Here is a 23,137-nt window from a genome sequence, read left to right as displayed (position 1 = left end):
AGCCACTCCTTCTACAGGTAGCTCTCCGAAAATGCCATAGTTGCGATCCAGCAAAATCTCACTTAATAGATAATCACTTAATAGAAATAATGCAGCCTATGAGTAAAGTGGGGTTAGGGGCAGACCAGCACAAAATATCACTCACGAACGCTCAAAAATCACCTAAAGGTAAAATACAAAGTATAGCACAGCCTGAATGAAGGTTTAAATCATATTTATTAACAGTGGCTCAGTGGTTAGCATTGCTGTCTCACAGCACCAGGGACCCGGGTTCGATTCCAATCTTGGGCGACTGTCTGTGTGGAGTTTGCACGTTCTCCCCATGTCTTCGTGGGTTTTCTCCAGGTACACCGGTTTTCTCCCATACTCCAAAGATGTGCAGGTCAGGTGAACTGGCTATGCTAAATTGCCCATAGTGTCAGGGGTTAATTGGGGAATGGGTCTGGGTGGATTGCTCGTCGGAGCGTCGGTGTGGACTTGTTGGGCCGAAGGGCCTGTTTCCATACTGTAGGGAATCTAATCTAACAAAACAAAGGTAAATTTAACACAGAACATTTAAAAATGTAAGAAAGCTGCTCTCTGCACAGTACCTCTCAGAAAGTTGCTCTGTTAGCAACTGACACTGGCACATGTGCAGAATGGTGCAGATTTCAGCGTTCACATCAGCACATGCATAGAACCAAGTGCGCAAACCAATCCCTTCTGGAATCATTCTATTGCGAACTGAGATAAGTGTTCTTGAAAATAGCGTTCCCTAATTCTTCAGCGACGCTATAGCCAAATTTTGCTACCAAAACGCACATTATCCCAGAACTACCTGTATTTTCTTTCCTTACCTGACTGCCCTGATCAATCTGAGCTGATTCCCATCCTAACATGGGAACAATCTGTATCAGGAGAGCTTTACAAATGGCAGACAGGACCAGTTCTGGGGAACAGAGTTACACACTGAGAAAGGCCCTACAGCCAAATAAGTCTGTGCTGGTCAAAAACAAGTGTGGAAATGTTGTATAAGTTCGGTATGTTTTAATACAGTGATTGATGAAAGTACTTTGTTTTGAAAAAGCAACTGAGCAATTTGGCTAGCACAACTGAGCAAAAGCAAATTGGCCAGCACAAGAAATTTCTCCTCACATATCAGTTTCCCTGAATTGTCAGAAATTCCCAGGCCTCACCACTGGATTTATGGATGGGAAGGAGGGATAGTTAGTATAAAATTATGTGGGTGCCCTTTTTGCCATTTTCCTGTGTGCTCTCAATCTGACTGAACTTTACAAGGGTAAGTGAAGACTTGATCACTTTGGCCTCAGCTGAAGCCCTTGAATATCTTAATTCTGGCCTCATAAGGGCCTTTTTATGGCTGGCCTCAATTTTGAGAATGTCAAGATATCAGGAGTTGGGAGGAAGCCTGGCAATTTACCCTGTTTGGACTTCAGGTGAGAAAGACATCTTTCTCACCATTTCTGATTTCCTCATCAGACCGATCAGCAGAGTGATGAAGAACATGATGTCAAGGAACAGGAAGCGCCAACCATTCCATTACTCTCATGTTTCCTCCTTCCCTCCTCCCTTAACCAAAACAAAAGATGACAGCGAGATTAAGACAGACTCTTAGGAAATTTCTTGTAGCCTAGAGGATATTTAGTTGGCTTGTAAAAATTACACTGTAATTTAAGGAACCAGTCAATGCAGCTAGTTGGTATAAGTGTGGGCATAGGTGAATACTGGGCTTGAGTAAGGCAAGCAGGGTAAAGGTAAGATAAGATTCTTTTATCTTTCTTAGTGTAAAAGGGCAGTGGTGTGTGCTCCTTCCGCCTGATGTGGGAGATCAGGGAGGAGTCTACAATCCCTGGCAACTATGTTTGCAGGAAGTGTGACCAGCTGAAACTCCTCACAGACTGCGTTGTTCCGTTGGAGTGGCAGTTGGACACACTGACGAGCATACAGGGACAGAGAGTGTGATAGGCACTAATTACAGGGAGCAGGCTACACCAGAGGTTCAATCAGGTAGATCAGTGACCACCACAAGCCTCCTGTGGTTATTCCTCTCACTACAGGTATACCATGTTGGATTTTTTTTTGTAGGGGTTTGGGGAATAGCCTGTTAGGGGAATATAACAACAGTAGCTAGACCTGTGGCACCACAACTGGCTCTGCTGTAGAACATGGTCAGGCAAGATCCAAGTAAGTGGTGGCATTTGGGGACTCACTATTTAGGGGCACAGACATGTCTGTGGCCTCGTTCGAGACTCCAGGATGGTGGTCTCAGGGTCAAGGTCATCTGTGAGCAGTGGCATGAAATTCTTAAGGGGGAAGGTGAGCAACCAGAGGCTATGGTGCACATTGGTACCAATGACATAGGTAGGAAGAAGGATGAGGTCATGTGCAGTGAGTCCACGGAGTTAGGAAAGAGGCTGAAGAGCAGGACCTCGAGGGTAGTAATCTTTGGATTACTGCCAGTGCAACATGCTAGTGAGGCAAGGAATAGAAAGGTAGGAGAGATGAATGTGTGGCTAAGGAGCTGGTGCAGGGGGCAGGGTTACAAGTTGTTGAATCATTGGGACCTCTTCTGGGACAGGGGTGACCTGTACAAGAGGGATGGGTTGCACGTAAACTGGAGGAAAACCAATGTCCTGACAGGGAAGTTTGCTAGTGCTACTCAGGAGGGTTTAAACTAGAGTGGCAGGGGAACCAGAGCAGCAGGTCAACAAGAGGAGGGTATGAAAGGAAGGTAGATGTTAGGTTCAGTAATCAGAAAGAAAGGATACACAGAGAAAGTAAAGGGAAACAATGGTAGTAATGGGCTGAAGTGTGTTTATTTCAATGCAAAGAGCATTATAGGTAAGGCAGATGAGCTTAGAGCCTAGATAAGTCAAGGGATGATGATGTTGTGGCCATTACAGAAATTTGGTTGACAGAGGAACAGGACTGTTTGCTCAATATTCCAGTGTTTATTTGTTTTAGACGAGATAGGGAGGAAAGTGAAAGAGGTGGATGAGTTGCATTACTAATCAGGAAGAATGTCATACCTGCACTCAGAGAGAACATGTAAAAAGGCTCATCCATTCAGGCAATATGGGTAAACCTCAAAAATAAGATGGGTGCAATCACTCTGATAGAATTATACTGTTGGCCCCCCAACAGCCACTGAAACATTGAGAAACAAATACGTAGGTAGATTATGGAAAGATACAATAAAAACAGAGTTGTCATAGTGGGTGACTTTAACTTCCCCAAAATTAACTGGGACTCCCTTAGAGCAAGAGGCTTAGACGGGGTGGAATTTGTTAAGTACATCCAAGAAGGTTTCTTGAAACAGTATGTGGATAGTCCAACTAGAGGACGGGTCATACTAGACCTTGAAATGGCTAATGAGCTTGGCCAAGTGACTGATCTTTCAGTGGGAGAGCATTTTGGAAATAGTGGTCACAAGTTCTTTAAGACAGCTTTAAGATAGCTATGAACAAGGATAAGTCAGGACCTTGCAAGAAGGTACAAAATTGGGGAAGGGCAAATTATGTCAGTATTAGGCAGGAGCTAGGGATGGTTAATTGGGAGAAGCTGCTATCAGGCAAGCCTACATTTTAAAGACCTGCTGATGAGAGTTCAAGTCCAAAATGGTTCAGTAGGGAGGAAGGATAAGTTAGACAAGGTAAGGGACCCTTGAATAACAAGGAAGGTTGTGAATTTAGTCAAAGGGCAAAAAGAAGTTAGCGAGCTTTGAGAAGATTTATAGCTCAGGTTGAGGTTCTGGATGTAGCCACCAGGATACATGAACAACAACTAGCCACAAAACTAGTATCCTTACATTCAGATGAGGAAAGACACCACTTTGGCTAGGACAACACAAGCCAAACAGAGACACATGAGAGAATTCCGAGAAGCATGGTATTCCAACCGGAACTCTATCAACAAACACATTGACTTGGACCCAACTTATCACACATTGAGCAAAAGAACAGGACATGACATCACAATAGGAAATGACATCACCACAAGAAATGACACCACCAATCCAAAGAAACCCAAACATATAAATAGAAAGCATGAATTATCAGCAATGCTTCATCTGGAGGCTCACTGAAGATGTTACCTAGTATGGTGGCAAAATTTCTGAAAATGAACCTTTCAGCTCAGTGAGCAAACCTATATGCAAAAAGTATATGTTAGGTTTAGGAAGCTAAAATCAGATAGGGCCTATGAGGAAAATAAGGAGTGCAGGAAAATATTCAAGTAGGGAATTAGGAGAGCAAGCAGGGGGCTATGAAATGACTTTGGCAAGCTTGGTTAAAGAGAATCCCAAGGTATTCTGTAGATGTATTAAAAACAACAGAATAACTAGGAAGAAGGTAGGACCACTCAAGAATAAAGGAGGGAACTTGTGCTAGGAGGCAGAAGATGGGGGTGAGATTCTTAATGAGTACTTTGCGTCAGTATTGACCCAGAAGAAGGATATGGATGATAGTGAGAATTGTGTAGAGCATGCTGTTATGGGCCAAGCCAGACCCCCTCAAAGAAAGTACCCCAGATCTTAACTTTGCTAGCTGTTTTCAGCAGGTGTAAAGTGGAGATTCCAGGAATGATGTGACTGGCCCAACCACTTAGTTTTAAACAAAACAGAATTTATTTGCAAGATTACTAAATGAAATGCGAACAAAAGAGAACAGAATATAGAACAACCTAGCTGAAAACCTGATAGATTATCCCAACTTAATGATGCTGTTCCAAATATTTACAATAATCCCCATAAACACCCCTTTACAAAAAAAGGAAAAATGAAGTTCTTCCAGGAGAGGTGTTAGAGAGATGAAGGAACAGCATGGACCTGCTTCTTTGGATTCAGCAGCTTCACAACTAACTGCCTGCTAAAACCAAACCAAACCCAACCAGAGAAAAGCTGAGCTGGGAGAACTGGCCACTCCCTTTTTATTGTACAAGTTTTTTTTAAACTTAAAAACTTCCTCAAGTAGATCAACCCCAGACAATTCGGAACCTGTGTCTTTATGATCTCTTGAAAAAACATCTAAGGACAACATAACCTTGTTAAAGGAGCAGTATCATCACAATGCAAATATGCTTTGAGATTTTGAGGGCCTTTTGGACATTTTGAGATCAAGAAAGAAGTGGCATTGGATCTCTTGAAGAGCATTAAGGTTGCAGGAGGCTGGTAACTAGAACAGCAGATCAGAAAGTGGAGGGATTGAAAAGTCAACAAATGGAGGGAACTGAAGGGAAGGTAGATGTTAGGACCAGTAAATCAGAAATAAAGGACAGGCAGAGACAGGTAAATGAACATGATGATAGTGATGGGCTAAAATGTGTTTATGTCAATGCAAGGAGTATTATAGGTAAGGTAGATGAGCCCAGATCAGTACATGGGACTCCGATGTTTTGGTCATTACAGAGACTGGGTTGAGTGAGGGACAGGACTGGCTGCTAATGTTCCAGGGTTTCATTGTTTTAGATGAGATAGAACGATAAAAGAAGTGGAGGAGTTGCATTACTAATCAGGGAGAATGTCACATCTGCATTCAGAGAGGACATGCTGGAGGGCTTATCCATTCAGGCACTATGGGTAGAGCTCAAAAAAAATAGGATGGGTGCAATCACTCTGATAGGATGGTATCCACCCCAGGTTATTGAGAGAGACAAGAGAGGAGATTGCTGACACCTTAACCAAGGTCTTTGTATCCTTGTTAGCCACTGGAAAGGTACCAAGGACCGGCAAGTAGCTAATGCTGTTTGTCTGTTTAAGAAGGGAAATAGGGACAATCCAGCAAACTATAAACCGGTGAGTCTCACATTGGTGGTTGGGAAGCTTTTGGAGAGAATTCTTAGGGATAGGATTTCCGCACATTTGGAAGGGCATAGCCTAATTAGGGGTAGTCAGCATGGCTTTGTGCAGGGCAGGTTATGTCTTACCAAGTTGATTGAATTTTTCAAGGAGGTGATAGAGGTGATCGATGAAGGTAGAGTAGTAGATGTTTTTACATGGCTTTTAGTAAGGCTTTTGACAAGGTCTCCCATACTAGGTTCATCCAAAAAGATTAAGATGCATGGGATCCACGGTAACTTGGCCACATGGATTCAGAATTGGCTTGCCCCCAGATAACAAGGGATAGTGGTGGAAGGGTATTTTTCAGATTGAAAGTCTGTGACTAGTGGTGTTCTGCAGGAAATCATCCCAGGACCTCTGCTGTTTGTGATACATATATAAATGACTTGGACGAAAATGTAGATGGTGGGTTAGTAAATTTGCGGACAATACAAAGATCTGTGGGAGTTATGGATAGTGTAGAATGTTGTCAAAAGATAGAGCCAGATATAGAGAGGTTGCAGATATAGGCAGAGAAATGGCAGATGTTGTTTAATCTGTGTATGTGTGAGGTGCTGCACTTTGGGCGATGAAATGTTAAGGAAAAGTATACAGTTAATGGCAGGACCCTGAACAGCATTAATGTACAGAGGGATCTTGTGGTTAAGTTCATAGCTCCCTGAAAGTGGCCACAAAAGTAGTTTGTGTTGTAAAGAAGGTGTGTGACATGCTTGCCTTTATTGATTGGGGAACTGAGTACATGAGTCAAGACGTTGTGTTGCAGCTTTATAAGACTGTGGTTAGGCCACACTTAGAGTATTGTGTTCAGTTCTGGTCACCACATTACAGGAAAGATGAGGAGGCTTTGGAAAAGGTGCAGAAAAAGTTTATCCGGATGCTGCCTAGACTAGAAGGCAAGAGCGACAAGGAGAGGCTAGAAAACCTCAGATTATTTTCTCTTGAGTGGCAAGAGGCTGAGGGGAGACTTGATAGAAGTCTATAAAATTGAGGTACATAGATAGAGTTGATGGTCAGAATCCTTTTTTCCCAGAGTTGCAATGTCTAATACTAGGGGGCATGCATTTAAGGTAAGAGGGGGAAAGTTCAAAGGAGTCGTGAGGAGTTGGTTTTTTACACAGAGAGTGGTAGGAGTCTGGAATGCACTGCCAGGGTGGCAGGCAGATGCATTAAGGGCATTTAAGAGACTTTTAGATAAGGACATGAATATGCAAGGAATGGAAGGATATGGACTAAGGGTAGGCAGACAGGATTAGATTAATTTGGCACAACATCATGGGCAGAAGGGCCTGTTTCTGTGCTGAACTGTTCTATGTTCTATGTTCCTAATTCCTCAATGCCTGCCACTCTGACTTCCAAGTTAAGATCTTCACTTCTCTGGGTCTCCCCTCCTCCTACCTTGCTGTGACAGCTCCATGTTGACTGTAGAATGTCAACCCTGAACAGTTTATTTTGGTCATGATGGTACTGAATTCTCATCCTTAACTATTTACTGCTTCCCAAAGTGTTGGTACATCCATTATCAGAAGGGATCCCATTCAAAAACCCAACACTCATTAAATTCTAACTCCTGCAACAAAACGTGAAAAAATGGCTGAGTAAGTTTTCAATGTAGCTCAGGTATCTTTTTCCTGTTACATCATTTGAATGGATGGTTCAAATATTTGATCAGTTTCAAATGTTTTAATATATTCATCTGTGATGGTTTGTTTGCACAACATTGCAATGGAATCTCATTACGAATGTTTGACTGAGCTTCAAACTCATTTATGCATTAATTCTAATAATGGGGTTTTTGATACAGCACTGAAAATGTGTTGCTGGAAAAGCGCAGCAGGTCAGGCAGCATCCAAGGAGCAGGAGAATTGATGTTTCGGGCATGAGCCCGATACAGCAGTCAAGGGAATTGAGTGCTTGTTTATACTGACATTTTAATAAGTTTTTAGCAGGATAAAGACATTTTAAAATGCTTTCTCAATGGTTATTTCACAGACCTTGAGATGAGAAGGGGGAAGGATGGTGCAAGTATTGAGGAGAATATAGAGGCATATGGCTATGGTGCTAAGTAAGGATAGAAAGAGATGAGGGATGAAGAATGGATGAGGGAGTAGAGGGTAAATGTTAGGACACCTTAAATCCATTATAGAACTGGGCTGACATCCTAGCAAGTGGAAGAGGGTCTTTTAATCTGCTAATCTTAGCATTCAGCCACCTAAACCTTGAGCCTGCCTTGGGCAGTGGCAGTACTGACTCTAGCCTATTCCTGCCATCTGCCTAAAGTTGGCAGGGATGGGACTGCCATGCAGGGATGGGATTGTAACATTGGGTAAGAGGCCAACTCATGTTTCTCATCTCCATGAGAAAAATTATTTGCCTCTTATATCCAAGAGTGTTTAGTACCCAAAATGCCTTTACTAAATGCTCATTTAGGAAGTGAATTTCCAATAGAATCTCCATAAGAAAGTTCAGAAATCCTGGAAATCTGAGTTAAATACTGCTTGGTATAAATATATACTAGTTCCATCAAACTTTAATATTGATCAGTGTCGCATTACCAAAGTGATTATGTCTAATGGTTTGTCTCCACACAGTTTGAGTACCTTTGTGAATGATTGGATTCTTTGCTAATGAGTAGGAGATGGCCCCCATTTATACTCCTTAAAAGCAGTGGTTTCTGGTGAGGTTTTGCTGATGGCTTGCCTACACTTGAGGATATCGGAATATTGAACATTCAGTGATGGAAATGTTTGGACGATTTTGCAAATTTTGAAATGCGGGCTTTGGTCCCTTTGTTAAAAAATTACTCAGTTGTTTTCATAAAGTAATTTTTCATTAAGCATGATTTCGCAACATTCTGTTTACAATATGCCTTTAACAGTAACTGTAAATGATGGTTTTTGACAGGGTCCAGGATCAGTTTGTCGAAGCAGTTACTGCACAACTATCTGCGATGGACAAATGTATTCAGCGATATACAAATGGAAAGACAGTCCCAATGCCACAGGCATTCCACTTTGAATTGCCAGAGAAAACTACTCTTACCACAGTAATATACCCTGCTGGAATCAGTGATGCAAACCTGGAACGGCAACGAAAAGTATGTTTGGGGTCCAGGTCACCTTTTCCATTTATACAGTCTGTCCATGAATTACTAAATGTTGAAAGTAGCAATTTATTTTGACACTTTTGATTGATGCTCTTCTTTTTAATCATCACAAACTATCATTTTAGTTATTTTCTAACCAACCTGTTCAGGTGGGAATTAAACCCGAGCCTCCTGGTCCATGGGTAGGAACAATACCATCATGCCACACAATCTCTCATCCTATCATATTACATTTTCCAGAATGCAGGAAATGTGATTTAGCATGACATTTTCTCAGAAAACAAATACTGTAGTAACAATGGAGATATGACCTAGTGGTATTATCGTTAGATTATTAATCCCGAGACACAGTGATGTTCTGGGAGCCTGGGTTCAAATCCCATCACAGCAGATGATGGAATTTGAATTCAATTTAAAAACAGTTCTGGAATTAACAGTCTAATGATGACTATGAATTGATTGTCAGGGAAAAATCCATCTGCTTCACTAATGTAGTGAAAGAGATTTTCTTCATTTAACCATTGCTTCTTTTGTAGATCACTTTAAATCAATGGCCTCTTGTTCCTTCTATGACCAGAAACTTGGTGGAGGGGGGGGAAGACTTGTGTTTTGGGGACCTAGGTTCAAATATCACCATAGCAGATGGTAGAAACTGAATTCAATAAAATCTTGATCTCAAGATCTAATGCTCCATTGCCATCATTAGAAAAACCCATCTGGTCCAGGGAAGGAAATCTGCCATTCTCACCCGTGACATGTCTCTACATGTGGCTCCAGATCCACAGCAATGTGGTTGTCAATTAACTGCCTTTTGAAATGGCCTAGGAAGCCACTCAGTTGTATCAATCGCTATGCAATTTCAATAAAGAATTGAAACCAGATAGACTACCTGTCATCAACCTAGGGACCAGAAATGACAACAACAAAAGCAGCCCTACAAAGTCCTGCTTATTAACATCTAGGGGCTCATGCCAAAATTGGGAGAGTTGTCTCAGACTAGAATTGAATTGAATTGAAATACAGTGAAAAGCTTACATAGTGAAAATTATAACTTACAATGTCCCAGATACGCCCATCACCATCCACCGGCACCGGCAGGACAAAGCCAGCAGAGATGGCAGTACATTGGTACATGGGAGGGGGTATTTGCCCTTGGAGTCCTCAAATTTGACCCCAGACCTCTATACCATCCTCATTCGGCAGATGAATCAGTATTACTCTATGTTAAACATCACTTGGAGGAAGCATTAGGGTGGTGACAGTAGCAGAATGTACTGTGGCTGGGGGATTTCAATGTCCAGAGTGGCTCAGCAGCAGCACTACTGATCAAGCTGGTCAGGTCCTAAGGATTTAGCTGCTAGACTGGATTTGTCACAGATGGTAAGGGTACCAACAATAGGGAAAGCATACCTCATCCTGAACAATCAGCCAGCTGCAGGTGCATTTGTCCATGACAGTATTGGTGAGAGTAATCAATGCACAGTACTTGGAGAGACAAAGGCCTGCCTTCATATTACCATCAAGCCAGGGGATCAACCCTGGTTGAATGGAGAGTGCAGGAGCACCAGACCTATCTAGAAATGAGGTGCTCACCTGTCACCAAACAGGACTACTTGTGTGTCAAACAGCATAAGTAGCAGTGATAGGCAGAGCTAAGTGATCCCACAACCAATGGATCATATCTAGGCTCTGCAGTCCTGCCACACCCCAGTTATGAATGGTGGTGGATAATTAAATGACTCATTGGAGGAGGAGGCTCCACAAATACCACAATCCACAATGATTGCAATCAATGCAAAAGATTAGGCTGAAGCATTCACTGCAATCTACAGCCCGAAGTGCCTGCATCCTCCAGTGGTTCCCAGCATTACAGATGCCAGGCTTCAGCCAAATCGACTCACTCCACATGATATCAAGCAATGAGTTGGAAGACTGGTTCCTGAAAAGGCTATGGGACCTGACAATATTCTGTACTGAAGGCTTGTGCTTCAGAACTTGCTACTCCCCTAGCCATGCTGTTCTAGTACAGCAAAAACACTGGCATCTACCTGACAATGTGAAAAATTGCCTCGGCATGTCCTGTTCTCAAAAAGCAGAACAAATGTAACCCAGCCATTTACTGCCTCATCAGTTTACTCTCGATCATCAGTAAAGTGATGGAAGGTGTCATCAAAAGTACTATCAAGCAGCACTTGTTCTGCAATAACCTGCTCAACAGTACCCAGTTTTGGTTCTGCCGCAGCCATTCAGCTCCTGACCTCATTACAGGCACATTGCAAAGATCAAAAGAAAGAGCTAAATTCCAAAGGTGAGGTGAGAGGGAAAGCCCTTGACATCAAGCTGTTATAGACTAAGTGTGGTATCAAGGAGCCCAAATGGTCTTAACGGGGAGAATGTGGGTAAGTGGAGTTGAAATGCCCATTAGCCATGATTGAATGGCGGATTGGACTCAATAGCTGAATGGCCTTACTTCCACTCCTATGTCTTATGGTCTAAACAAAACTGGAATCAAAGGAATCAGGGGAGATAATTCCACTGGCTGGAGCCATTTCCAGATCTTCCCTCCATCATAAGGTTAGAAGTGGGTATGTTCACTGATGATTGCACAATGCTCAGTGCCATCTGTGACTCCTGAGATACTGAAGCAAACCATATTCAAATACAAGGTCTGGACAATATCCAGGCTTGAGCTGACGACAGGTGGCAAGTAACAGCTGTGCCACACAAATGCCAGGCAATGATCATCATTAACAAGAGAGGATCTAACCACCACCCCATGACATTCAATGGTATTACCACCATTGAATCCCTAACTATCAACATCTGGGGGTTTTTTATTGGCCAGAAACTCTCCTGAACTTGCCTTATAATTACAGTGGCTACAGGAGCAGGTCTGAAGCTAGGATTACTGCAGTAGGCAACTCACATCCTAACTCCCCAAAGCCTGTCCACCATTGAGAAAGCACAAGTTAAGAGTTAAAAATCACACAGCACCAGGTTATAGTCCAACAGGTTTAGTTGGAAGCATTAGATTTCAGAGCGCTGCTCCTTCATCAGGTGATTGTGGAAAATAAGATTGTAAGTCACAGAATTTATAGCAAAGGTTTACAGTGTGATGTAACCGAAATTATATATTGAAAAAGACCTGGGTTGTTTGTTATGCCTCTCATCTTTTAGAATCACACTGTAAACCTTTGCTATCAACAGAGGGTGGTTCGTGTGTGGAATGAACTTTGCAAGGAAGTGGCAGGTACAACTACAGCATTTAAAAGACATTTGGACAGATACATGAATAGGAAAGCTTTGATTGGATATGGGCCAGGAGAAGGCAGGTGGGACTAATTTAGTTTAGAATTATGTGTGGCATGGACTGATTGGACCAAAGGGTCTGCTGTATGATTCTATGACTATCCAAGACAAAGCAGCCTGGTTGTTTGTCACTACGTCTACAAGGATTCACTCTCTCAATCACCAATGCTCAGTCGCAGCAGTACATTCTATTTACAATGCACACTGCCAGAAATTACCAAAGATCCTGAGACAGCACCTTTCAAATCCATGACCACTTCCATCTAGGACAAGGGCATCTGCTGGATAGAACACCACCACCCACAAGTTCACTAACCATCCTGACTTGGAAACATATTGCTGTTCCTTCACCATTGCTGGGTCAAAATACTGGAATCCAATCCCTAATAGTATTACAGCTCATGGTGTAACAGCAGCAGTTCAAGAAGGCAGCTGACCATTACCCTCTCAAGGGCAATTGGGGGTGGGTAATAAATGCTGCCAGCACTGCACAAGTAATTAAAAAAAAGTTCCTCACTTTCTAATCTATCAAGCCTGCTCAAAGTTTTGAAAATTTCTATCAAATCTCCCCTTAGTCTAAGGAGAATAGTCCAATTTCTTCATTCTATCCTTGTAACTGAAGTTCCTCATGCCTGGAACCATTCTTGTAAATCATTACCCCACTCTCTGCAATGCATAACTATGCACAATACTCCAGCTGAGGTCTAACAAGTGTCTTATATAAGTTCAATATTACCTCCTTGCTTTTATACTCTATTCTCCTATTAATAAATCTGAGTATCCTATATGCTTTATTTCCTACCTTCTCTACCTCTACTACCATTTCCAATTATCTGTGCCGATATACACCCAAGTTCTTCTGTTTCTGCAGTCCCTTTAGAAATGTACTCCCCATTTTAGTGTTCTTCCTACCAAATTGTATAACCTATACTTCATTAAACTGAACCTCATCTACCATCTATCTGGGCAATTCATCAATTTGTCTTTTAATTTACCACTTTCACTAACACTGCAGTCCATTGCAAAGTGCCATGCCTGACTACCATTTTAAATGTATCACAGGCTTTATATTTTACTGATTGCTGACCATTGTGGATATTTGGACGTGACAGGACATTCTAACCAAGAAACAGGATAGTGTGGAACTTCAGTCTGCACGTTTTCTACAGGAATTTGTTCCACTTCAAAAATTGGAAGTTCTTATCATCTGCAGGGCAGCAGTTTTAGTACTGCCAGATATCTGGCTAATTTTAGCTAAATTATCTTAAGAACAACCAAGTTACTGCAGAAATTAGAATCTTGTGGGCTTCTGGTTATAACTTGAGGTTAGAATTGTTTGTAAAATAATAATCATTAAATGATGACCTAATGATCTTACAATTAAAAGTTGTGCCTTTTTTTTATTATGTACAGGAGTTGCACGCTGAACTTGGCCTCGACAATAAACCTTTCCTCCGCCGTACTATGGCTTACCTCTTTCCAAGGGATGAAGTGAAATCTTCGTTTCTGAGAAATATACATAAATACATTCCTGCTCCTGACCCTGATGAGTTCAAGGTATACATATAAATCTATAATACTCCATAGTGTATAAGTAGAGCAAAATAGCTATGAAAAAGAATTATTTGCCACTTAAAGCATTTATATTATATTATATGCTGCAAGTTAAGAAAAAAAAATTGAGATTCAGTTACATGCATTTTAAATTTTATATTTTATTGACATTGGTACAGGTTTCCCTTGTGCATGGCTTCTATACCTTTCATCATTGCCTACAAGACTATGAAAATGACAGTGACTGGGGTGGACTCTATCGTTGTTTGCAAGTTGTCATCTCCTGGTTTAACCTTCAGGGGTACATTGACAAACCTGTACCTACACTTATGGAGTTGCAAAATGTAGGATAATTCTTTTAAATTGATGTAACTGTTGTTCATATTTGCCTGGGTTTACATAGGGTAATCTTTGAAAAGCACAATTTAGGTTTCTAAAGAAGTAATTATGAACATATAAACAAAGAGAAAGAGGAGACTGGTCGGGCCCTTTGAACACTTTAAACAAGATCATGGGTGATCTCATTTTAACTTCAACTCTGCATTCCTGCAATTCCATATAATCTTTCATTCTCTTGATAATCAAGAATGTATGTACCTCTGCCTTAAAAATATTTAAAGATTCTGCCTTTTTTGGAAAGGAATTCCAAAGACTCACAACCCTCTGAAAGAAAAGAATTTCCTCATATCTCTCTTAAATGGCAATCCTTTATTTTTAAATTATGACACCTAGTTCTACATTCTCCCACAAGAGGAAACATCCTTCCAACATCCACCTGGTCAAGTCCCCTCAGGATTTTATATGATTCAATTAAGTCATCTCTGACTCACCTAAATCCAAAGGATATAGGCCTAGTCTGTCTAGCCTCTCCTTGTAAGGCAATTGCTCATTCCAGGTATGAGTCTCATAAACCTTTTCTGAACTGCTTCCAACAAATTAATGTCCTTCCATACAGTGACTAGTTCTGTACATAGTGCTATATTACTCCAGGATGTGGTCTGTATAGGCATAAACCATAAACCTCCTTATTTTTGCATTCAATTCCCTTCTCAATGAGACTAATTATCTTGCTTGATTACCTTCTAATAGTAATTGTCTACTAACCTTCTGCATTTATGAACTAGGATGCCCAGATCTCTCTACATTGCAGAGCTCTCCAATTGTCTGCATTTAGGCAAAATGATTTTTTTTCTCTGCAAAATAGACAATTTCACACTTTTTCACATTGTAATCCATTTGCAAGATCTTTGCCCACTGATTTAACCTATCCATATCTTTTTTTTTAGGCTTCTATGTCCTCTTCACATCTCACTGTCCTACTTTTTGTGTGTCTCAGCAAATATAGCTACCATGCATTCAGTCGCTTCATCCAAATCATTTATAGAAACTGGAAAGAGTTGAGGCCCAACTCTTGTGGGACACTACCTTTTACATTCTGCCAGCCTAAAAATATCTATTTATTAATAATATTCTCTTTTTTGTGAACCAGTTAATCTTCTATCCATGCCAATGTGTTACTCCCTACACCACGAGCTTATATTTTCTGGAATAACCTTTGATGTGACGCCTTATGAAATTCCTTCTGGAAATCTAAGTGCAACCTTTCTCATGGTTCCTCTTTATTTTTAGCACAAATTATTTCTTAAAAAAAAACTCGAATAAATTAGATGAGCGTAATTTCCCTTTGATAAAACCATGCTAGCTCTGCCAGGTTATCTTGAATGTATCCAAGTTCCCTATTGTAGAACATAGAACATAGAAAAATACAGCGCAGTACAGGCCCTTTGGCCCCCGATATTGCGCCGATCCAAGCCCACCTAACCTACACTAGCCCACTATCCTCCATATGTCTATCCAATGCCCGTTTAAATGCCCATAAAGAGGGAGAGTCCACCACTGTTACTGGCAGGGCATTCCATGAGCTCACGACTTGCTGAGTAAAGAATCTACCCATAACATCTGCCTATACCTACCACCCCTTAATTTAAATCTATGCCCCCTTGTAATAACTGACTCCATACATGGAAAAAGGTTCTCATGGTCAACCCTATCTAAACCCCTAATCATCTTGTACACCTCTATCAAGTCACCCCTAAATCTTCTTTTCTCCAATGAAAACAGCCCCAAGTGCCTCAGCCTTTCCTCATACAATCTTCCTACCATACCAGGCAACATCCTGGTAAACCTCCTCTGCACCCGTTCCAGTGCCTCCACATCCTTCCTATAGTATGACGACCAAAACTGCACACAATACTCCAGATGCAGCCGCACCAGAGTCTTATACAACTGCAACATGACCTCAGGACTCCGGAACTCAATTCCTCTACCAATAAAAGCCAGTACGCCATATGCCTTCTTCACAGTACTATTTACCTGGGTGGCAACTTTCAGAGATCTGTGTACATGGACACCAAGATCCTTCTGTTCATCCACACTACCAAGTATCCGACCATTAGCCCAGTACCCCATCTTCTTGTTATTCTTACCAAAGTGAATCACTTCACACTTACCTACATTGAACTCCATTTGCCACTTTTCTGTCCAGCTCTGCAGCTTATCTATACACCGCTGTAACCTGCCACATCCTTCCTCACTGTCAACAACTCCACCGACTTTCATATCATCCGCAAACTTGCTCACCTAACCTTCTAGCCCCCTCCAGGTCATTTATAAAAATGACAAACAGCAAAGGTCCCAAAACAGATCCTTGCGGAACACCGCTAGTAACTGCACCCCAAGATGAACCTTTACCATCAACTACTACCCTCTGTCTTCTTCCAGTCAGCCAATTCCTAATCCAAACCTCCAACTCACCCTCAATGCCATACCTCCATATTTTTTGCAGTAGCCTACCATGGGGAACCTTATCAAACGCCTTACTAAAATCCATATACACCACATCTACCGCTTTACCCTCGTCCACCTCCTTAGTCATTTTTTCAAAGAATTCAATAAGGTTTGTGAGGCACGACCTGCCCTTCACAAAACCATGCTGATCACATTATTCCTATCCAGATGTTCATAAATCCTATCCCTTACAATTCTCTCTAAAACTTTGCCCACAACAGAAGTGAGACTCACCAGCCTATAGTTACTAGGGTTATCCCTACTCCCCCTCTTGAACAAGGGAACCACATTTGCCATCCTCAAGTCTTCTGGCACTATTCCTGTAGACAAGGACATAAAAATCAAGGCCAATGGCTCTGCAATCTCCTCCCTTGCTTCCCAGAGAATCCTAGGATAAATGCCATCAGGCCCAGGGGACTTATCTATTTTCACCCTTTCCAGAATTTCCAACACCTCTTCCCTACATACCTCAAAGCCATCCATTCTAATTAATTGTGACTCAATATTCATATTGGCAACAATGACCTGTTCCTGAGTCAATACTGATGAAAAGTATTCATTCAGTGTCTCCCCAATCTCTTCAACCTCCACACGCAACTTCCCACTACTATCCTTGACTGGACCTATTCCTACCCTAGTCATTCTTTTATTCCTGACATACCTATAGAAAGCCTTTGGGTTTTCCCTAATCCTACCAACCAAGGACTTTTCATATCCCCTCCTTGCTGCTCTTAGCTCTCTCTTTAGTTCCTTCCTGGCTACCTTATAACTCTCAATCGCCCCAATTGAATCTTCACGCCTCATCTTTACATAGGCCGCCCTCTTCCCTTTAACAAGGGATTCCAATTCCTTATTAAACCACGGCTCCCTCACACGACCCTTTCCTCCCTGCCTGACAGGTACATACTTATCAAGGACACTCAATAGCTGCTCCTTGAACAAGCTCCACATATCGATGGTGCCCTTCCCTTGAAGCCTACTTTTCCAAGCCACGCATCCTAAGTCATGGCTCACCACACCATAATTTCCCTGCCCCCAGCTATAACTCTTGCCCTGCAGTGCACACTTATCCCTCTCCATCACTAGAGTAAAAGTCACCGAATTGTGGTCACTGTCCCCGAAGTGCTCACCTACCTCCAATTCTAACCCTGGCCTAGTTCGTTACCCAGAACCAAATCCAGTATGGTCTCACCTCTTATTGGCCTGTGTACATATTGTGTCAGGAACCCCTCCTGCACACATTGGACAAACACCGACCCATCTAACGTACTCGAGCTATAGCTTTCCCAGTCAATATCTGGAAAGTTAAAGTCCCCCATAACAACCACCCTATTACTTTCACTCTTCTCCTGAATCATCCTCGCAATCCTTTCTTCTACGTCTCTAGGACTATTAGGAGGCCTGTAGAAAACTCCTAACAGGGTGACCTCACCTTTCCTATTTCTAAGTTCAGCCCAAACTACCTCAGATGGTGAGTCTTCATCCACCAACCTTTCCACCGCTGTAATACTATCCTTGACAAGCAATGCCACACCTCCCCCTCTTTTACCCCCACCTCTGACCCGACTAAAACATTTAAACCCTGGAACCTGCAACAGCCAATCCTGTCCCTGTTCTACCCATGTCTCCGTAATAGCCACAACATCGAAATCCCAGGTACTAACCCACGCTGCAAGTTCACCTACCTTATTTCATATACTTCTCGTATTGAAGTATACACACTTCAAGCCACCTTCCTGTTTACAGGCACCCTCCTTCGAGATTGATGCCTGGTTCCTAACCTCCCTACACTCCAGGTCCTGCACCCTAAAGCTACAGTCTAGGTTCCCATGCCCCTGCAGAGTTAGTTTAAACCCCCCCAAAGAACACTAGCAAACCTCCCCCCAAGGATACTGGTGCCCCTCAGATTCAGGTGTAGACCATCCTGTTTATAGAAGTCCCACCTTCCCCAGAAAGAACCCCAGTTATCCAGATACTGGAATCCCTCCCTCCTGCACCATCCCTGTAGCCACGCATTTAACTGCTCTCTCTCCCTATTCCTCGACTCTCTATCATGTGACACAGGAAACAAACCAGAGACAACAACTCTGTTTGTTCTAACTCAGCTTCCAACCTAGCTCCCTGAAAGCCTGCCTAACATCCTCATCCCTCTTCCTACCTATGTCATCGGTGCTAATGTGGACCACGACTTCGGGCTGCTCCCCCTCCCCATTAAGGACCCAGAAAACACGATCAGAGACATCACTTACCCTTGCACCTGGGAGGCAACATACCAATCGTGAGTCTCTCTCGCCCCCACAAAACCGCCTATCTGTGCCCCGAACTATCGAGTCCCCAATAACTATTGCTCTGCTCTTTTCCACCCTTCCCTTCTGAGCAATGGGGACAGGCTCCGTGCCAGAGGCCTGAACTCCATTGCTTACCCCGGTAAGTCGTCCCCCCCCCACAAGTATCCAAAACGGTATACTTGTTATTGAGGGGAATGGCCGCATCCTCCCAGTCCCCCTCACGGTCACCCATCTGTCTGCAATCTTTGGAGTTACTACTTCCCTAAAGCTCCGATCTATGACCCCCTCTGCCTCCCGAATGATCCTAAGTTCATCCAACTCCAGCTCCAGTTCCCTAACACGGTCTTGGAGGAGCTGGAGATGGGTGCACTTCCTGCAAGTGTAATCAGCAGGGCATGGCATTCCTCACCTCAAACATGTTGCAAGAGGAACATTGCACTGCCTTCACTGCCATCCCTCTAAAAGTAACCTTTAAAAAAACTAGTTCTAAACAATAGAACAAGCAAAATGCAGCACTTACCTGCTTACCACAACGGGTCTTATTATTAGGTTAGAGGAGGAGGGCGGGTAGTGCCTCGGGTTCCTCTCCTGCGCGCCTTTATAGGGAAAAAACAACTTACCCAGCTAAGCTTGCGCTACACCAGCTTTCGGGTCCGCTCCGCGCATTTTTTAAAAAAAACTTTCAAATTTAAACTGTTAAACAAACGTCACCGAGCCTTCAAGCAGCCACTGCCTAACAGCCCTTACCTGATCCGCTGAGAGAGTCTTTAAACATCTTTAACGATAGCTTTTCAGAGTTAAATTCCATCTGCCACTGATTTACCCACATGATCAACCTGTCTACATTTTCTGTACCCCAGGATCTCTTCCCATTCTTAAGCAGACAGCTAATCTACATGTCACCCGCAAACTTACCTATCTCTCTCACATTCGCATTTGTATCACTTTATGTATATCACGAGCAATAAGGGACCCAGTATGAACCCATGTGCCACTGGATACTGAGTTCATCACAGCACCATACTCTGTCTTCTACTATTAAACCAATTTTGGATCAGTCTTGTCAATTTACCTGATTCCTATGTGGTTTTACCTTCTTTATCAGTCTCCCAAGTAGGATTTTGTCAAAGGCTTTGCTGAAATCCATATAAACTTCGTCAACAGCACTATCTCCACATATTTATCTTATCACCTCCTTGAAAACTTCAATCAAATTTATTTGGCATAACCTCTCTCTAACAGAATGACACTGACTATCCCTGATCAAAGCTTGCCTCCCAAGTAGAGATTTATTCTCTCCTTCAAAACCACTGCCGCTGGTGTCAGACTCATTGATCTATAAATCCCTGGTTCATCTCTATCATCCCTCTTGCAAAGTGAAAGCACATTAGCTGTCATCCCGTTCTCTGGCATATCCCCTGTGGTCAGGGAAGAATTGAAAGTTTGTGTCAGAGCTCCTGTAATGTCTTTTCTCACTTCCCATATCAGTCTGGGATACAACTCACCCAGACCTAGGGATTTGTCCACTTTTAAGCCACATCTCTGTGATAGCAAAAATATCATAATTCCATGTGTCAATCCACTTCCTTAACTCATCTGTCTTACTGTAATACTCCGAGCATGAAGTGCAGTTACCTTACTCCCTTGCATTCGGTCCTGGTTCCTTTATTATATTATGCTGTGTCACTAATGTCAAAATGTTGATGTCCCCCCTCTCTATTGAACTAGTTAAATTCTTTACAATACCACTAGAAACCTCACCCTCAAGGCTGTTGGTCCCATTCTGGTTTTGTTATAGACTGTCCCAATACTCCCTACTGCTCCAAATACTGAGCCATACATTCGTCTGTCCTACCCTCCTTTTTTCTGTACTCATTAGCATATGGTACCAGCAGTAATCCAAAGATTATAACCTTAGAGGTCCTGCTTTTTAACCTACTGCTTAACCTCCTGAATTCTTGCTTCAAGAACTCAGCTCTCATTCTAGCTCCGTTGTTGGTCCCAACGTGTGTAGCGATCTCTGACTTATCACACATTTAGGATGGCCCGTAGCTGTTCAGTGACATCCATGACCCACAGGTTCTGGAGTTATATCTACGGCTGCAGAAAAGCCTATCTATATCTCACATTAAATTGACCATTTACCATTATTTACCGTTTCCCCTTGTGCAACTTGGCCATCCATCATGCTGCGTTCAACCATAGAACCCTCACTGCCGTCGCTAACCAAAATAGGGAAACAGTTATCAAGTGGGATGGCCTCTGGAGCTTTCCTGTCCCCTGTCTCATCCCTTTCTGTTGCCTGGTGGTCATCCATTCCTTCTCTGATGAAAGCTCCTTAGTCTGCAGGCTGACCACCTCATAAACACGCTGTCTGTGTAACCTTAAGTCTCCAGTCAACGCTAAAATTCCAAGAGTGAACACTTAAGCTGTTCAAACTGGCAGCACTTTGTGTAGATGTGGTCATCCAGACTGCCAGAAGCATCTAGCAATTCCCACATGCTGTAGATGGTACAACACACTGGCTTGCACTCCCCTACATATACAATTAAATTTGAAGAACTTTACCTTTCAGGAAATAGGAAAAAAAGAGCTAAATTCTTACTCTGCAGACCCTATCAGCAAAAAGCTAAAAAAAAAACTATGGAAACAGTAAAACAATAGTATTACAGAACAATATAACATACAGCAGAATGTTACAAGATAGTAAAGAATAGTAGTGTGTGTCATGGGCTCAGTGGTTAGCATTGCTCCCTCATAGCGCAGGGACCCAGGTTTGATTCTGGCCTCGGGCAACTGTCTACGTGGAGTTTGCACATTCTCCCCATATCTGCATGGGTTCCCTCCGGGTGCTCCGGTTTCCTCCCACTGTCCAAAGATGTGGAGGTTAGGTGAATTGGCCATGCTAAATTGCCTAGTGTTCAGGATATATAGGTTAGGTGCATTAGTCAGGGGCAAATGCAGCATAGTAGGGAATGGGAATGGGTTTGGGTGGGTGGGTTACTGTTCAGAGGGTCGATGTGGACTTGTTGGGTCAAAAGGCCTGTTTCCACATTGTAGGGATTCTAAGAAAAGACAAAAGTAGAAAACAGAAATACTCACTTACCAATCACTTCTCTGCGATGTCTCAGAACTGCTGGGGTTTATTTCCCATCTATTTCTCTGTAGTGGAGAAAGATCCAATTCATACAGGGTAAGATGGGTAGAAGGGCAATAAGAAATACAAATAAACAAACACACCTTCTTCCCACTTATCTAACTCCACACTGACCAAACTCTGGAGATTTGCAATTGATAAATACAGGGTAGTTGCACAAAAGTTCTCCCAATTTATACCAACGGGTTTATTTCTACAGAACTGGTTTACATCAGTCAGCTCATTGGCTGATGGGTTTATATAGTAGAGGGAGTGGTCAGCCTGCCAAAGCCTAAAGTTCAATTAACAAAAGACAAGAAATCCATTCACTTAAAGTGTACATTCCAAATGTTCCTAATTACAAACTACCTTAGAGTTAAATACAAAACATATACTTTATCTCCCTACTGACCAAACCCTAGAGATGTGTGTTATAGACCAGACCAAATCCCCCCAGAAGAGATCAAGGAGATAACCTAGACTCTACCTTGTTCTTATTTGAAGGCAAGTGTAAGGCGTTGCATTCCAAATATATGTTGATTGGTCAAACTACTAGGTTTAAAGGAAAACACAATTTATTCTTACACTACAGTTAAAATAAAGACAAAATAAAAGTAAAAAAACTAGAATTAGCTAAACTGTAACTCAATCAAAATACTTAAAATAATATATTATTTAACCCAGTAATTGTTCAAATATAGCAGCATTCTGTAAACACCCTTGGCAAAGGCAAATTGAAAGGAAATCTCAAAAACACAAACTCAGCAGGAAGGAGAGAACACAAGCGTTTGCAGCAGCAGAGAGAGCTTTGACTTCTTCCAAAATCCCAGTTTCACTAACTGAAACCGAAACCCTGAGTCTGTGTGAGCCTGACTCCACCCATTCATGCTCCTTCTGTTTAAGGAAAAAACCCAAAGCTAGCTACACAGCTGCACACCGTGCAGAGTGTTTGAAACCCCAGAGTCATACAGCACGGAAATAGACCCTTTGGCCCAACTCATCCATACCAACCATAATCCCAAAATAATCTAGACCCACCTGCCTGCAACTCAGCCCATATCCTT

The 23,137-nt window shown here is 42.3% G+C and overlaps 1 long non-coding RNA gene across 1 annotated transcript; it reads right to left on the bottom strand.

The window, feature by feature from the left end:
* Positions 1–271: 271 nt before the first annotated feature.
* LOC132827009 (uncharacterized) lies at positions 272–22,892 on the bottom strand. The gene is made up of 4 exons (XR_009645953.1): positions 22,835–22,892; positions 22,561–22,625; positions 22,044–22,099; positions 272–521 (listed from the first exon to the last, which is right to left on the bottom strand). It is a non-coding gene; the product is annotated as an uncharacterized LOC132827009 (long non-coding RNA).
* Positions 22,893–23,137: the final 245 nt, after the last annotated feature.

The sequence above is a fragment of the Hemiscyllium ocellatum genome, chromosome 2 (assembly GCF_020745735.1).
Source record: "Hemiscyllium ocellatum isolate sHemOce1 chromosome 2, sHemOce1.pat.X.cur, whole genome shotgun sequence".
In the NCBI taxonomy this organism is placed as follows: domain Eukaryota; kingdom Metazoa; phylum Chordata; class Chondrichthyes; order Orectolobiformes; family Hemiscylliidae; genus Hemiscyllium; species Hemiscyllium ocellatum.
The sequence above is the reverse complement of the archived record's forward strand: the minus strand, read 5'-3'. Positions and strand labels throughout refer to the sequence as shown.